We start from the raw sequence: 16,878 nt of genomic DNA on the forward strand, positions 1-16,878 counted from the left end.
CCACTAATAGCTTTGTGGATCTGCTCAGGTATCTGATTAGCGCTAATTGCAGGCGAGAAGAGAGAGGGAAGGAGCAGGACAGGGCGGTGATGGAGGGAAGGGGAAGAGGATGGTGGAAACGGGAAGGGCGAAAGGGCTGGGGGGGCAGAGGGAAATCCTCGGGATGGGGTGGGGGCAAAGGGAGAGGTGAGGAAGGGAATGATGGATGCAAACAGAAAAAAAAAAAAAAAAAAGAAGAAAAAAAAAGGAAAAAAGCAGGCAAACAAAGAACGGGAGCCAGAAACAAAGGGAAGGAAGGCGAGACAAAAGGGCTGCACGCTGCCAGGCCCCACGGAGCAGCCGGGGCAGGAAGGCTGGTGGGGACAACGCGAGTGGCCCCGTCCCGGCCCCAATGAGCTGGGTGGCACTGGGGGTGGTGGGAACACGTGGCAGGGTGACACCGCCGAAGCAGAGGTTGTGGAGTCATTAGTCCGCTGAGCAAATGAGAAATATTTGCAATAAAGATGAGGGCAGAGATTCGCTGTGACAAATAGCATCTCTGTGTTTGTCTCTTCTTTTTTTTTTTTTCCACCTTTTATTGCAATTAGTTCGGTCTGTTAATAAGCAAAGGATATTTTTAGTTAATTTCAGTTCCAGTTAATTGATTCAAAAGCGAAACCCAGCAACTGAGTTAATTGATCCATGCGTCTTATGCCGGAGCGGCGAGGTATTCTCCGGGCAGCTGCTGTTGCAGGGGCTCGTGGTGGCGCAGGAGGGATGGGGAGCGGGGCTGTAAGAGTGGCAGGGGGCAGTGGGGACAGCAGTGTCCCCTGCCCTGGGGACAGGCAATGGCCTTCGCACACCCTGCTGCCTTCAGAATTTCCTAAACCTCAGCCAAATCACCCCTTTCCGCCTCTCCTGTCCATGTTGTGTGCCTACATCTTGTCGCAAAATCTTCTTTTTAATGGGAAGACTGAATCCCCATGCTGGTTGGTTTGACGCACGGGTCTCCTGTCCCTGCTCTGCTGGAGACCTGCTGCTTGGGTAGCTGACACGGAGCTGGGTTCAGACTGACACGGCCTGCCCTGCTTTTTGGGAGTTTTGGTCTCATCATGAAGGGCACAGGCAGTCCCTTAAGTCACCCAGGACAAGGTGTGCACAGAGCGAGCTGCCCAGCCACACAGCTACCATGGGCATGCGTGCACATCTGGATTGTATCCGATTTTATAAACTGCAATAAAGTGCACTAGCAATCGGGCCGATGGCTCTGCAAGTTGTTTCCCTTAGCAAGTGCTGAGCACATCTCCCCAAACGCCTTTCAGAAATACCTGTTGATATGTCTCTTGTGTTTTCTGCACAGTTAATGTTCCTCTTGCCTATTCCTTCTGATAGTGCCTCATGCCATTCCACAGCAACCTCATCATTTCCAGGGGAAAAACAAATCTCCCGGGGCAGACAAACCAGAACTGTCACACACATGAAGAGCACAAGCCAAAAATTGGATCTCACCCTCGTAGATGCCACGCAAACAGAAGAATACCTGGGCTGTGATCTACGCAAGCAGGTTGGAAAGGAGCTCAGGAAGGGAGCAAAGCACGAAGCAACACACCATGAAGGCTACAGAGGAGGTTTTCTGAGCACAAATTTCTTATGGCACAGGAAAACAAGGCTAGCAAGGCAGAAACAGGCTTTGTGCTCTCGAGGTGGTCCTGCTCCTGTGCACCAGTCCCCCCAGCTGGTACCAGTGCTGCTGGGGGTCCCACAGTGACCACAAACTGGGTGACCCCATGCAAGAGGGCCACCCCCCTGCTCTCACCCCATTACCCTTCCCATGCACTAGTGGGATTTTCCACCCAGCTGTGCTTTGCCAAAACTGCCACATACCCTCAGGTCTCGGGGAAGAAACTCAAAGCTGTTGGTTTTGCTGCTGATGAAGAGCGCTAAAGTTGGGCTAAAAACGGCACGTAATTGAACATGCTCTGACAATTGTATACCTGGCCACTTCCATACTGCTCTCACTTTGATTTTAATAATAGGAGTTAGTTTTTAAGGCAAATAATGCACTTTCAAGGGGATGTTAAGGATGTTATTTCAGTCTCTGGAGGCTGCATAGCTTGGCAATGAGAACTAGTGAGAGACAGACAGACAAATTGCTTGCTCTCTGCAACTGCAGCATAGCTAAGGACCTACCTAATGAAAGAGCCTAATAAAAATAAGATGTTTCAGAAAGCGCACGCTGAAACGATCTTCTGGAATTGGGCCTAATAGCGAGCCCTCTGTGCCAGGAATACGTAGCTCATCTTCATGCCGCTTCCTCTCTTCCCAACTTTATAAATGGGATATTACGATGCACTATCTGCCCAGAAAACTCGATAGATGCGAAGCTGGGTGAGGAGCTGAGCAGCTCCAAAGCAGTGTCTCCAAGAGCACTCAGCACCCCTCGGCCCCAGCTGCACGGCTCCCTGCCAGGGGCGGCGGGTGCTCGGAGGAGGTTCAAGGATGCTCTGCTTGTAGCACTGGCTGGGAAAATCTGGAGGGGGGTTACTCTTCGATAACACCACAAATTAACCACATTTTAAAACGCTGGTCCTTGTTTTGTCAGTGTATTTTTGAATAATTTGGTGGATTTGGCAGGTGGCTGTGATATATCATGTAATATGAAGGGGGAAGACTTTTGAAACAGAAGTTAATACTTTCTGGGAGAATAAAGAAATAATTGTGTCAAAACAAGCCCTAATCACTGAATTTTACCTGTTTCTCAATGCACACGAGTTTGCAAACATGATTCCCATTAAAGCAAATGAGAAACATGCGTATCAATCTGTGTGCCTTGAGAAGAAAATACTCTTCACAAGTGCCTTTCTTGGTGTTGTCTGATCAATCCACCATCTGGTTTTATTTATTCATGATTTCTCAGACTACTACAACAATATTGACATTAAATACAGCTTTGGCTTATTAATTTTTTTTTCATTCATATGTATTTTAAGTCGATTTTATCGACTTCCCCTTGGCTTGCTCTTTTAGCTGTTGGCTTGTGTTCCTGGCCTGCTACTTCGTGCCTACCTTTACGTACATTGCCCATGTTTCCTTGCCAGCTCCTTGCTTCTGCTCCAGGTAGCTGAAGCAGAGTAATTTCCTGCTCCAGGTGTGGTGGATGAGCTGATTTAAGACCCCATTGACCAGACTGGGGTGGTCCTGCTTGCCCTGGGATCTCCAAGGCCCCCATGGAGCTGCCCCCAGCCCCTGTAGCTCTACCAAGGGGATGGGAACAGCACATCCACACCCCAAGCAGACCATCAATCTCCCCCACCCTGGGCATACACAGGCAGGTCACTTGTTCCCAGTATACTGTGAAACTCAAGACAGGACAAGGTTAACTCTATCTGTCCCCCCTTTTCTATCTCATTGCCCGCCAAGGTGCCAGGCCCAGCTGGGACTGCACATTTTCCTGCAACCACCTCTAACTTCAACCATCACTTCTCAAAGTGCCAGCTCACCAAGAGCAGGTCTGGGCTTTCGGGAGGTTTCCAGAGCCCCATCCTTTACCTCATCTCTACCTCATTCCAGTTTCAGGCAACGCTGACCACACCAACTGGCAACGCAAGAGAAGGCTCCCAGCTACAAATCGTCTTCACTCAGACCAGAGCCATTAATTTGGAGGAAGATTTTGCCTACAAGTAGGTTTTGGGTCTCACTCTTTAATATGCCATCCCTCTGAAAGAGAGCAAACCCTGTCCTACTGCACTGTCCTATAGCCCCCCAAATCTCTGCGTCCATTTAGAGCCTCCCCCTGTTTCCTGTACAGTGTTTTCCCTGCCTCTCCAGTAATCTTTTTTCTCTGTTTCTGCAGCTTTATCTTCCCCGTATCCCTCGTGAGTTCGTACTCCTTCCGCCTTGTGCTTCGCTCCCTGCTCACCGCATCCCCCTCTTGTCATATTCTTCACTGGCGGAGTAACAACCTGTCACATCCATAACCTCTTTGCACCAAAAATGTTCTTTGATCTGTGTAAACTACATTTGATGCTGAAATCCTTGATATTAATATCTTTTGTTTGTGTGTCAATGTTCTCTAGAATCTAATTAAGCAATGTTTTGAGAGCATTATATATGTTTGAACAATTTGGCAGAGCAGACAATATGAGCTATTGACCTGCAAGGATAAACTGTGCTTGCAGATTCTAAGAATTCACACGTGCCTGCTGCTTTATGCTATTTCTTCTGAAATATGTGCATTCAGAAGGTGGCCTTGTTTTGCAATAATCTCTGTGAGGCTTAATCAAGTAACTTCTCACACTCCTCACTGTAATTGCAGCGGCAGTTAGAGCAGGGCAGAACAGAAGCAGATTTCAGCTGGCCGAGGAAAACAATAATAAAATAAAACAAGGAGCGAGTTCCACCCCGACGCTAATAACAGAGATTATTCAATCAATAGGCTCTTGTTATGAATGAATAGGCTAAATTGCCTTTGAATGATGTAAAGATTGACAAGGTATAGGTCAGCCTGATATAGCCACTTACCCTAATTTGACTTCAGCAATTTGGAAGGCAGCGTGGGCTGGCAGCGGGGTCATGGCAGGGCGCAGAGCGGCGATGCTGAGCACGTCCTCACAGCACCCTGCAAGTGCCACGTGCCTGCACTGGACTGGGCCTGGAAGGCCCTGAGAAGAGGAGAGGGAGGGAGGAAGAGCAGCAGCACACCACAGCAAGGTGATACAGGAGGGAGAAGGGATCTGGGCGTGCAGGGCTTGGCCCTTCATTAAGGAGCTGGACAGAAGGGAGCCCTTCATTAGCTAATACCTGCAAATGCACTTGGAGGGGGAAAAGTGCTCCCTAAATATTAACCAGTACTGTTCTTGCATCAAGGTAAGAAATGAAAGAGACAGGGATAGAGTCTGGACCAAGAACTTTCATTATAGATAAAATAGTGTCTTGAAAAACGTACGGATGGAAAGTTTATGGCACTTCCCAATAAAAACGTACTTACCACCCAGAGTAGTCTGGGTTACAAGGAGCTGACGTGTCCAGAACCAGCACGTTTGGTCTGCAGGAGGCCCAAGCAGCTAAAGGTGATGAAAGTAGCATCACAATGTCCCCACCCGCATCTGTCTGACCCAGCATCCGGGAGGTGTGTTTTTGGGAGCAGGTTTTTGCTGCTCCCCACCCCAAAGCAGTGTTTTTTTCCCTGTAAAAAGAAGGATTTGGGAGATCCCAGTGCTGTGGCACTGAGCTGTTTAGTAAGAGCAGCAAGTGTGGAGCTAAGGACAGATCTGGAGTTTCCTTAACAATTTTGTGAACCACAGTGACCCAAATTTTAAAGAAAATCCTTTTCTAATTTGCTCCTTCATCATTACTAAAGCCTCAACTATTTTAGAAGTAGAGGAAGGGCAGTGGCATCCAGAGGTTCCAGCCATGTTTTGGGAGCAAGGAATTTGCACACCAGGATAAACCTCAGCAAGGCAGCGTGCCTCGGTTTCCCTACCCACAAAATCCATCAAACACTTACTGTCTCGTGCACAAAATGCTTTCTAAACTGTGCATGAAAGGCCTTACACAAGTAGTTATTAATATTAATAATAATAATTGTTGTTGTTACTAAGCCAACTACAAAAATAATTTTTCAGGGAAACAAAGTGCCCTGTCTCCCGGTGATAGATGGCAGTGATGTTGGAAATTACTCACAGTGTGAATCTGGTTTCCAGTCTGGTTCCTTTCAATAAATTACAGACCCGAGCCCGGAGTGTGCACAGTTTACCGAAGTAAATACAAAGCAGGCAGGAAGTATATTCCCCCATCAATTTTGCTCATGGTCATTTGGGGTTTTCTCCAAAGTAAATATCCCCAAGCAGTTCCTCAGCATCTTAAGCTGGGGATGGTGGGCAGGGCAGGGCAGCTGGCCCTGGGGCTGCGCGTGGGGGTCCTGGTGGAAATGGGGGTCCTGGTGGAAATGGTGGTCCTGGTGTAAACATGGACATGCCCCATCCACTCCAGCCCTCGCACCACTGTGCCCTTACCTGTCTGGCTGCGTCTCCCGCGTGCTCTTCAATTTTTATTTTTTTTTTCCCATTTTTTGGGGGTTTCGCCGCTGTTGTTTATCCGTTAAATTCCTTCCAGATGGGGCTGCGATTTTCCTCCTTCCTTCAAGCCGGCGGCGCGCGGCGGCTGCCCACGGGCAGGTGTAGGGCCGAGCACAGCATATGCCGCGGGTTTGGCAGCGCCGGCTGCGGCGGCAGCTCCCGCGCGCGTCTCGCCGGGCAGCGCTCAGCTGGGACCTGGCGCCGCTCGCAAACACCATCTGGCCTTGGCAGGCCCGAGGAGCCCTTCCCGCACCGGCAGCCCGGACGGACGGACGGGTGGACGGATGGACGGATGGCGCCAGCCCCGCTCGGCACACGGAGATGCCGGGAGAAAGGGCGCAGGGCAGAGTAAAGACGGGGGGGTTGTGCAGCAACCCCTTCTGCTGCTCCCTCGGTGAGTGGCGGCACTGGAACGATTTCTGGATGTCTGGATTAATGTCAAGGAAAAATAAAAGATTAAAAAAAAAATAAGATGCCTGAAGCCTGCGTGGCAGTCCAACAAACTCCACCGCGTGGCTGCTGCAAACAGCTGTGGGGTACAGCCTGCTCCAGGTGCTGGGAATTTGGGATGAAGGCCAGCCTGGTGGGTTTGCCCTCAGTGGTACTCACACGTTTTGCTGGCACCTTGGCCACAGCCCCATCTCCTGCCCACCCCGCAGAAAAGCCCTGCTCCTTGAGACAGCAATTCTGGCGGGGGTGACCAGGGCAAGGCTTCCAGCAGCAAGCTGAGCACCCTGCCGGCCCTGCACCAGTGTGGAACCACCCGAGCTACGCAGGGCAAGCAGCACTTTGGTGCTTGCTGAGCTGCCCTGTGCCCCCAGCCCCCTGCCGAAGGGTGCTGGCACCCTCCCCATGCAGGGGCAGAGCATGGTGGAGGATTTGTTTCCCACCTCGCCTGACCTATAGCCTGGTCAGGAAGAGCAGCTGCTGCGAGCCAGCAGGGCAATGCGCATCTGGGCTCCCCGCAGGACTCTCCCCAACTTGCTTGCCCACATGCAGACCCCCCAAGCCCTGCTTGTGCACAGCTGTTGGCCTCCTGCTTGCCCAGGGTGGGCAGCCCACGCAATGAGGCCTTGGTGCACGTGCCTGGCTCTATGTCCCCTCGGAGGAGCTGCTCACGATGCTCTGCTCCATCGTCACCGAGCTGTGGGCTCCCCTGCCCATCCCAGCTGTGTGGGAGCTGCTTTGCTCTCTCCTCCACGGGCACAGCCACAACTGCAATTGACACCACCGGGCACCATCCGAACCATGTGCCTGCAGTCAGCAGAGCCCGGAGGTTACCAAAAGATCTGCTTTTACCCCATTTCTGCAGTTGAGGTGCTCCAGATCACATCTAAGCAGACACGGAGGCCTGGTGTCCTCCCCGTTAAAACCTCCTGTCCTTTTGCTGCCAGCTGCTCCTGGCCCATCTCCTTCTCCCTGAGCTGCCCAGCGCTGCCTGCCCAGCCCTGCGGCTGGCCCAGAGAGGGAGAGAGCTGCCCTCTGGGGTGAAACGTGGCTTTGAGGTGGCAGAGCAGCCAAAGAGGGCCCAAGACTAGAAGATGATATAAAAAAGACAGCTATGAACCAATAAAGACTTGCAGAGCCCTGAGAAAAACAAGCAAAGGCAAAGCCAACACGGTGTCCCAACAGTGACACCCCAAGAGATGCGACCACTGAAGCTGCTCTCTCCTGCTGCCCTCCTGGGGCCCAGCAGTGAGGGGAAGCTCTGAAACTTGGTCAGTCTGTCTGTCTGGAGAACACGAGCAGGCTGCAGGGCCCACCACAGAGGCCTGAAGGTTAACTCAGCTGCAGCGAGGTGGCTGCAGAGCCCTGGTGCTCCATGGTGCCAGCACTGGGTGCTGCTGACGAGGGCAAGGTGTGAGCACTGCTGCTTTAGGGCAGACGACTGTATGCAGCAGGGCTGGATGTATTTCACCATATATATCTCCACGCTACAAAACCCAGCTCTTTTACACACAGAGCAGCTTAAAGATGGGCTGTCCTCCAACTTCACTGCGCCTGGCCGTCCCCTGGGCTCCGGCCAGCCTGGGAGGCACCGACAAAGGAGGAGGGATGACAGATGCTCCCCATGCACGGAGGCAAATAGAGACGGGATGAGGGGAGAAAGAGAGCCTAAAGGGAAAGAAAATGAGCGTGCACACCCACCCGTGCACACAAAGGCAGGCGAGACAAAGAGAGGGGGGCGAGCGAAAGGCCGGGGCTGGAGGAGAGGACCTGAAGCGGCAGGCGAGGGCTGTTTGCAGCGGCACCGCGCGCTGCTCCGGAGAGCTGCCCGCACCGGAGCTGCATCTGCGAACCAGCATCCTCACACCAGCCCCTTGGATAAATATTTATCGTGCCAGGCTCTCTATCACTTCGGTTTCCACCAGATTAACCTCGATTCTTGCAACAAAAAGCGCCCCGATGCCCTGCCTGCCGCGCGAGCCGCTCTGACCGTCCTTCTGCCTCCCCACGGCCCTCGCGCCCGCTCAGTGAAGGACAGAATTTCCTCCCATCAATCAGGACCGGATTTCTCCCATGCCATGTAAATAATTTAGAAGCACAAGCATCCATGGCACTGCTTATGTGCAACCCAAACCCAGTGCCAGGAATCTTGGGAAAAGGGCCCAATAATATTGTACCAGTCCAAAGTAATTAAAGTGCATCATTACATATAAATTTGTAATTAAACACTTTAACGTAATCATCCCGCACAGCACGATTCCTGATGAATTAATTAAAAGAACTCCAGAAATTAATGTTTTACTTGTCACCATTGTTGTGCTAGCTGTAGCCATCTCCCTGACTATTCCTGCAGCATGTTGTGAAGTAATTATATCATTACTGGGGAAGGGAAAGGCCCAAAGTCCCAAAAGAGGAGAAACCTGAAACAAAGTGGAGACAGCAACCACAAAAGGCAGAAGCAGAGCGAGTCTCCCCACCTTCAGCATTAGCAAAAGGGGGGGTGTGAGAGGAGGTGAGGATGTTGGGAACGTCTTGCTGGCACCTATCTGTGTTTGCATGCTCGCCCAGGATGGGTCACCCACCTCTGCTCGGCCTCTATCACCCATGCAGGTGTCCCTCACCCAGTCCCCATTCCCATCCCCATTCCCGTTGTGCAGGAGCAGGGCAGCCACACAAGAAGCCACCCTGCTCCGTGGATGTCCACCCATTCCCTGAGCCTGTTTCCCCCACCACCTGTGCCCCCACCAGCCCCTCTCTCCATCTGACTCCTCTTCCACCCAGACCTGCCCAGCTCCCTCCCTCGTACCCTCCATCCCTCCGTGTTTATGTTCCCTTCCTCGCCCCCACCTCCAGGCACAATTCGGTGCCCCTGGGTCCAGCCACGTCCCCCCCAACCCCACCAAGGCACCACCGGCAGCTTGCTGCCCTATCCTGGTAGATCCCCAGTCCTCATCTGCTAGGGTGACAGGGTTAAAGCTGAGCCTAAATTGAATTGTTAGATGCAGCGGGCATCGCTGGCCGTCTGTCCATGCATGTGTGCACGCATACATCTACACGCAGCATGCAGCCCCCCCAATGCCAAAAATCCTGCCGGGGGCTGTGCAGCGCAATGTACATGGGATGCTCCCTGCAGCCAGAGCCTGGGCTCTAATTTCCACTGAAAGGAAAACATACAGATAAATGCATGTATAGGATGGGTGCCCATTAGCAGGCACACAGCATGGGCTGCTCAGTGGTGGGTCACCCATGGGTGCTGAATGTGGATGGAGCCCCCCTTGTGGCTCCTTGTTGGGGTGCCTGTGTCCCCGCAGCACTTCCAGCACTGTCCGGACACAAAGCTCCACAACCCTCTGTCACCAGAGCTGGAAAATCTCCCTAACCCATGGCTGCAGCACTCACAGTCTGTACTTAAAAGCCACCAGTAAGTAAGGGACTCTCCCGTGGTATGTTTTCCATGAACAATATTCCCAGTGCTGGGTGAGGAGCTGGTTACTGCTCCGTGTCCCCCAGGAGCATCCCGAGCACCACCGTGGATCTCACCCAGATATGCCAACGCTGCCACATCAGCGAGCCCACCCTGGACCCAGGGGCTGCTTGCTCATGCAAAGAGGAAAGCGGGAGCAGGCAAAGAGGTGCCACCCATCTGCCATGCCAAGCCCCAGCTGTGTCTCCACCGGCTGTGCAGGGGCCACAGAGCCACCTTCCTGCTGCCTCCCCCAGCCCCAGCTTTGCCTTTGCTGTGGTTGGCGGCTTTGGGGTTTTCCTTCCCCTGATTTTCTCAGGAGCTCCTGCATGGTCCAGGATGGTGAGGGTGCTTTCCAGATGAGGCACCCAGCAGATCCCTCTCCCAGGCTTGTACCGCACGTGACTCGGTTTCCCCACCCAGAGATTACCCGCAAGCAGGGCTGTATTAGTTAATTTGTACAGCTCTTTGAAAAAGAAAAGTGTTGGAGGCTTTACACACTGCCAGTGGGAACAGATCAACAAGATTTCTAACCCTTCTGAAAAATTAAAGCTTTTGCCAATTAAGCTGGCGGACGCATGGATGTGAATCTAAAAACCTCTTGAGCTCGAGACCACGACCGAAGCCTCCTGAGATCAGCCTCTCCTGCTGCTCCTCGGGCTCATCTGTGTCAGAAACGTGTCACAGAACCTGGCTGTAGCTGTCCCGGCAGACACACACTGAAATGTAACTGGGCTGCAAACAGGACTGCAGCAGGGCCACTGCTTGGGACGTCTATCCAGGCAGTGCTAACATGCAGATAACGTCTTCTCCTCGATTGCTTGAACTGGTATTGCAGAAATATCACAGCAAAGCGTAATTTCCTTTAATTTTGCAATTAGCCCTCTAATTTGAGTTGCAGCACTGATGGCACCAGCTATCAGCGATCTCCATGCGCAGAGCTATGCCAGTGTATGCATGGCCGACGTTCAGGCGATGTCTATGGCTCCAGTGATTAAATCCTCACTTCTTCTCCTGCTCTGGGCTGCACCTCTGCTGACACTCACTTGGATGAAGCTGGGATTCGAGTGCAAAGTTTCACACGCCATAAAGCAACCTGCACACCCTGCCCATACACCCCTGTTGGGCAAGCTGAGCTGACCAGAAGCAGCAGCAGCACCCAGACCAAGATGCTGGCACCAACCAAAGCTCACCCGAGGGGAAAGGCATCGCCCAGTCCATGCACAAACACTTGCAGAAGTCCCTGGGCTTTCCAGGAGCCACGCAGACTACTGAAAGCTGCATGAAAACAATGCCACGGCGTGGCAACAAAGCAGCCCAAACAACACCGTGATGGATGGCAAAGCAAATCGCTTGATACCTGAACGTTCCCATCTCTTCTGGGCTAACGTCCACCGTGGCACAGCCCCGCTGACTTCTGCTCAGCCACGTGCAGCCTGTTGGGGTTCACCTGCAGAAAGCAAACCCATCCCATGTGCTCAGGATGCAGCCCTGCGCCGGTCCCTCGGTGCTGTCACCGACGTGTGGCACAGACACTGCTCCGTGGATGAAGGTGCTAAGGACACACTGAAAAGGATAAAAGTCGTGTGTGAGCACAGAAAGCACGCGGGCTTAACCCCACTGCACAGCCCTGGGCTAGTGGATGAGGGCAGACGCCCACATTATTGCCCAAATCGTGGAAACAAGGAGCCACTCAGCACCCCCGTGTGCTTGCAGTTGCACTGATGGATACAAGCACCAGGCAGGCGTGCTGCGATGCACAACCCCACATCAGACCTGGGCACCTGCTCCTGATGGAGTCGTTTATCCCCACCAGTGCCTGCCCGAGAGGGTGGCACTCAGTGCATGGGAGCCTGGGGATGCCAATTAAAACCAACGCTCTCCAGTGGACCTTGCAAGCTGTGGTCAGCCACTCGGTCCCTTGGTGCAAACACTGGGATGGGAACAACCCTGACACCGCTCCCCATGCGTGGTGGGTGCACCCTGGGGGGGCCACCCCGTCCCCTTGCACACACACACCCTGGGAAAGGTCTCATGGGGCTGGGGACCCCTTCTTCACCCTTCCCCGGTCCCCAGTGGAAAAATTTACCTTTCGGAGCAAGTCCAAGATATTAATTAAGATAAATCTACCTCAATTTTGAGATTCTCTTATCATGTAATTTATCAAAATTATGTTAATTATTTCTGTAGGGCAGCAAAATTATTACCTCTTCCGTGTCTGATTTGTATTAATATTCATAATTTAATAATTCAGCATCCAAGCCATCTGGTTTGGGGAGCCACGCTCCTTCCCCTCCCTCCGCCAGAGCCAAATCGCCGCAGCCTCTCTGCTCCTGCGCCGCTCCCCGACGGTTCCCGACCCAAACTGTGCCACCAGCTCTGGCACTGGCGTCCCCCTGGTGCCACCAGGGGGGCTGTGGCGGGGTCCCGTGCCCCTGGGGACGGGGAGCAGCCCCTGCCCCTGCGCTGGGCTGAGCCTCTGTCACCGGCGCTGTCTCAGCCCGGCAGGTGAGCGCAGCTGAATTGACATTTTCCACACTTTGTGATTTTTACACTGTAATTTGACATAATTAATGCCTACATTACTGCTGATAATTTAGCTAGTTAATTAAACTCGGAGGAGATAATTAAGGAGAGGCTACTGCTTGGACTGCTAATTGTTTTTGTCATTATTTTAGGGGCCCGACAGCTGCCGGCTGAGTCATCCTCCCCATCAGCTGATGGCCGCACGTGGCCGCGGTGCCGTGGGCGCAGGGCTCAGGGTGAAGCAACCCAGGGGCTGCCGTGGCTCAGCCCACGCAGATGGCGAGCGGAGGCTCTGCGAGCGCACGGTGCCCAGTTCGGCACTGGAAAACAAGAGGACAGATGTCAGGAGGTGTTTGCCGAGGAAAATCTGCGCGGTGGATGCAGGAGAAGCATCGAGCGTGCCCAAGGTCTTCTTCCTCTGGGTCATGAGGCCGTGACGCAGCCCATGTGCCTGGGGGGAATGCCAGGATATTTGGGGTGACATGGAGCAGAGACACCCGCTGCCTGGCCAGCTGGAGGGCAGGGATGAGACCCGCAGTTCCCAATGCATCAGGGCCACGTGCTGCAGGGAAGGTCTGTCCACCCATCCTCATCCCCACGCACAGCATCGCTCACCCCGCCAGCTGCATCCTCCCGCACGGGTGGCACCGTGCAGTGCAGCAGCAGCACCTGCTTCCTTCTTCTCGGGTGCTCTGGCCTCATCTTCATCTGCGGCTAAATCCCAACGCTTACTGAAAGCAGAAGCAGATGGGCGACGGCCCCATCTGGTCCCTGAAGAGAAAAGCACATCGTCGGAGCCGAGCCCCTGCTCCCCGCTGCGTTTCTCGTCTCGCGGAGCTCCCGGCAGCACATTCCCACTGCATTGCCCCAAGCACCCCATTGCCCTGTTTGCTCTCCAGAAAGACTTTGACAAAAGCTCCGGCTCCTCTGAGGGCACGACACCAGAATGGAGATCAAAATTTGCATCCTTTCCTTGCCAGGCTGCTCATGGCCCCATGCTGCTCGGCAAAGACCAGAAATCCAGGTGGGAGCAGAGCCCACACCCTGGGAGTGGTCAGGAGCTGCAGGAGCACAGCACAGCCCCACAGCCCCCGGGGAGGATGGCACAACCATTCCTTCTCCATGGCTGGAGGCCAGCTCAACATCCCCATCCAGAGATTAGGAAGGAGACTGGTCACTTCCCAGTTCTGGCGAACGCCCTTCAAATAATTTGATTAATCATCTTAGCCCCACTCGGCGCAGTTGGCACCCTCCAGAACTGAAGCCTCTCCTGCAATGCTGTGTCGAAAAACCATGAAGCTGCTGAAAAGGTTCAACCAAGCATGGCCCAAGGCAGGAACTGGTATTCCAGAGGCTGTGCACTAGGCTGGCTAAATATTCCCTCTAAACATCTCTCCAGCTAGCAGTCAGAGAAACAAGACGTGTAACAAATCACACAGGGACTGCTTGCCTTCTCTCACTGTTAGGAGGAGACACTTTTTTTTTTTTTTTCCTTCTGCATTTCTATTTATCACAATGAAAAAAAAAGTGTCAAAAGGGCTTTATATTTTCGCTTTGAACAACAGCATTTGGACAGCCCCAAGGATAACAGTCCCAGCGATCATGAAAAAGTAAACACTTTGCGCTTCTGTAGGCCCTTTCGTCCAAGCATCTCACAGCACTTTGCAAGCGTTGGCCCCAGTCCTGCGAGGGGCCATGCACATGGCTCATCCCATACAGGAATTTATTTGCTGGGCCCAGCAAACCCCATCCACGCAGCCCTGCAGGGCTCTGGAGTCGTTCACCTCCACGTGCTCCAAGTCAGCTGCTCCACCTGCACTCGCGAGTGCATCAAGAGCTGTTTGTTGGTGTCCAAGCCTGAGCTCCTGGGGTCCTGGGGTTGTGTTTCCATTCTGTAGAGCTCTCTGCTTTGTCATCGTGGTGCCATCCCTACCACAGGAGCCCTCAAAGGCCAGAAAGCAAAAGAAAAATAAGATAAACCAAACACTCTCTCTTTACAGCATGGTGGTTTTTCACAGGCTCGTGTCTCTTTGGAGTCATGCTTCAGGATTTCTGTATTTATTTTCACCAGAAGAGAGCCATTCCAGCTCTACGGCTCTCAGAACAGAATAAACCCAGCTGATCTCAAACTGCTCCAGGAAAACTGTGGCAGGGAGAGCAATTTGCCAAAGTCTGCAGCAGCACAAAGAATAACCCTCAAACATCCTTGCTCCCACTGCCTCCACCTGCCAGGAGGACAACCACGGCCCATGCCAGAAACCATAGCTGTGCTGTGGACAACGTGGTCCAAACAGCCCGGGGTGGGGTTGGAGTTTCTGCTGTCATTGTTTTCTTTCTTACAATCAAGAAGTTTTATTGCCTCCTATACTGCAGGACAGCAACACGGAGAGCAAGTCCAACCCTGCTGTTCCCCATCAGCCAAATTCTGGTAGTTTCCACAGATCCTCAGTAATAGGGACATCAACATCGTCACAGAGAGCCCCGTCCCAAAGCCATAGCCCAGTTAGGCAACATATTGTATGTTGGCCAACGGGGAGTTAGAGCTGAGCGATAGGAGAGCCACTTTCCTTTGAGGCACGAGCCTGGCCTTGTTGGGACACCAGATTCATCACCAGCTTAGGGACAAAGGAGGCTACATGGAGAGCCCTGGGCAGCTCGGCTGAGCAGGAATCTGTCCCCAGAGGTGCCCAGGGGTTTGCTGGTGACTTGAAGGCATCCACAGTGCCCCTTCCTCTGCGAGGAAGGACGCATTTGATGCACTTGGAGTCCTACTGCTGAGCAGCATGGCAGCCTGTGGATAAAATCCTGCCGGATTTCAAGCCACCCTTTAACCTCTCTCACCTCCACACTCTCTTGAGTGAAATGAATCTCAGCTCCGTCTGGTCCAGCATCCTCGTCCCAGCAGGGACAGCCTCAGCCCGGCCTCCCCTGGCCCCTTTTCCTCCAGCAGCCACTGACACGGGGAGAGTGCCCTTAGAACTGGAGCGGAGCGAGACGCAAAGGAAGAGCATTAGGGGGAATGAGAGATAGCAAAAGCACAGCCATATCAGACATCTCCAGGCAAGATAACACGATAAATAATCAATCAATCCCTACAAAATCCTTAAGTGCTTGATGTATCCTCCTGCAAATTGAATCACTTCTCCTACCAGGAAGTTCTCTCTTGTAAATAAATGAGAGCAGAAATGGCCCATATTGAAAAATAATGTTGTTAAAACCACTGATTAAGTTTTACACAAGCATATGAGAGCAAACTAAAAGGTTTTAGCTTTTTAATTTAAGAAATGAGGAATATGATATAATTTCAATTTGTGATGAGATAAGATGTTCTCGATATTGTGGCTTCAATTGGATTATATCCTAATGTACTTTTATAAAGTGTCAGGCTAGCTGCAGATTAAGGTATGTGTGTAATATTCTTTATTAACAATTTAATGGACTTGCTTTCACTCTATCCATCTTAATCAGTGTTTCCAGTCCACCTGGGAGATCTAGTTAGTGCAGAACCTGAAACTCCAACCTGATGAAAGAGGGAACTCAGTGATCCGTCAGTGTCAAAAACAAGAGGGAAGCACTGATAAAAGACTGCCGAGGATCATCTTTAACCTCCTGTCATCAGCACCACTCCAAAAGCTCTCAACAACCACTCTTGGAGTCACTCAACGAGACATACGCCCTCCTCAGATCTGCATCCTTCCCCTGCCAGGATATTAAAGGGGCTTTTGGCAAGGCAGGACTTCCCGAACCACAGCACGCAGTTGCCTGATCCTGAGGGACCCGCTCCTGTAATCCTATTTTACAGCCCAACACCAGTGCAAGAGCAGCCTGGTTGTGCAGGCTCCCCACAACTCTCCGGTGCTCGTCCACAGCCTCTGCTTCGGTGGTTAGACGCTTCCATCTCATTTCCCTCTGAAATTTATTCATGACCAGCTTCTATCTGCATGTTCTGGTATCAATATTGGCCTTTAGCTTACCCAGCTCTTCTCCCTCCCTCGTGTTTATCTGCCTGCGCAATCACAGCCCTCAGGCTCCATCCTGTTAGGCTAAATAAGCTCTGCTTGTTTCGTTGCCTTTCACAAAGGGACTTCCCGATACCTTCCCTGCTCTCATGACCTCTCTGCACCTTTTTCCATTTTCCAGAGCAGCCATCTCTCCAGGTAGCTCCCAGCCCTTTCAAGCCCTTTATTTCAGCAGCTGCTCACCCTGTTTGGTTCAGCGCCGTGCTGGGAGGCAAGTCAAAGCCAGGACAGCCCCATGAGCATCCCCCTCTTCTCAGCAGTCCCTGATAAAGCAGGATTTCGGCACCCTCTGACTTTCAGGCTGTAACACAACCTGAGGAGCACCCTGGTTATGAGGACACTGGAGCTGCCACCAGCCCCGCACAGC

The sequence above is a fragment of the Aythya marila genome (assembly GCF_965140915.1).
Source record: "Aythya marila genome assembly, chromosome: 15".
In the NCBI taxonomy this organism is placed as follows: Eukaryota; Metazoa; Chordata; class Aves; order Anseriformes; family Anatidae; genus Aythya; species Aythya marila.